Source organism: Gracilinanus agilis, chromosome X, assembly GCF_016433145.1.
Source record: "Gracilinanus agilis isolate LMUSP501 chromosome X, AgileGrace, whole genome shotgun sequence".
NCBI lineage: Eukaryota > Metazoa > Chordata > Mammalia > Didelphimorphia > Didelphidae > Gracilinanus > Gracilinanus agilis.
The window spans coordinates 15,179,932-15,181,440 of NC_058136.1; the positions used below are offsets into that span (position 1 = coordinate 15,179,932).

A 1,509-nucleotide genomic window follows, 5' to 3' on the forward strand; every position below is an offset into this window, starting at 1 on the left:
CCTGACTGACCTCAACAGACTTCAAACTATGATGAAAACCAGTCAATTGTAAAATAATATAAGAATAATATGATATTAAGAATAATATAAGAAAAGTCAATTGAGCTGTGAGCTCCTCCAGTGTGAGCTATGCCAATCCCCACCCCACCCCACCTCAGTGTTGCACTCTTTTCTTTGAATTAGGGTTTAAACTTACCACTTCAAAGCTGGCCATGGATGATGATATGGCTGCCCTTGTTGTTGACAATGGCTCCAGAATCTGCAAAGCTGGATCTGCAGGACACAATACCCTTATTGAGAGAAGTTGCTACTATGCCACCACCCCTTTCCAGCCCCACCCCAATACACAAGATGAAAGAGATAAGTTGCCACAGATCATGTTTGAGACCTTCAGTGCCCCAGCCATGTTGCCATACAGGCTGTGCTATCTCTGTGCACCTCTAGATGGACTCCAGTAATGGTATAACCCACACTGTGCCCATCTATGAAGGTTATACACTTCTTTCCCTGGGCCATCCTCCATCTATACATCCAAAGAATACATCATGGAGATCCCTGAGTGAGAAAACTTACAGCTTCGCTTCCACAAAGGAGAAAGAAATTGTTTGTGACACCTAGGAGAAGCTGTGTCCCACTGCTCTACACTTTGAACAGGAGATGATCATTGCTGTATCTAGGTCTTCTCTGGCAAAGAGCTATGATCTCCCTGACAATCAGGTTATCATCACTGAGAATCAAAGGTTCAGGTGGCTAGGGGCTCTCTTACAACCACCTTTCTTAGGTATAGAATCATGTTGTATCCATGAAACTACCTTCAACCTAATCAAGGTTACTGACATCTATAAACCAATACCGTGTTGTTTAGTGATACCACTAAATATCCAGGCATTGCTGACAGAATGCTAGAAGGAAATCATAACCCTGTCCTCCAGTGCCATAAGAATCAAGATCATGGTCCAACCTGAAAGCAAGTCCTCTGAATTGAAGGCTCCATCCAGGCTTTCTCTGTCTACTTTCCAGTAGATGTGGCCCAGTTGCCAGGAGCAGACAAATCTGAGCTCTCCACTGGCCACTGCGAATGATTCTAAATGGATTTAATGTTTTATTTCTTGGTCAAAGAATGTGACATAAAAATCCATGCCCCACACAAAGAAATAAGATTGGAATGGCTTTATGTGGGATTTTTTGGTGCTTGATTCAGAATTTAGGAAGTGGAATGGTGAAGGTGATAAAAGTATGTTGAAAGCAAACATTCTCAAAGGTCCACAGTCTATACATTTGTTTTTTTGTTTTTTTTTTTAAATATTTATTCCAAAATTCATGTGATGTATTATTATTTTTTTAATCCTTACTCTTTGCCTCAGTAACAACTCTTAAGAAAGGCAATAGGTAAATGGAGTTAAGTGACTTGCCTAAGTCACACAGCTATGAAGTGTTTGAGGTCAAGTCCTCCTGATTCTAGGTCTGGTGTTCTATCCAGAGTTACTTGCCTCAATAAAAACTACACTG

The 1,509-nt window shown here is 41.0% G+C and overlaps 1 pseudogene; it reads left to right on the forward strand.

The window, feature by feature from the left end:
• The first annotated feature begins 212 nt into the window (after positions 1 to 212).
• Positions 213 to 1,023, forward strand: LOC123253507 (annotated as a pseudogene).
• Positions 1,024 to 1,509: the final 486 nt, after the last annotated feature.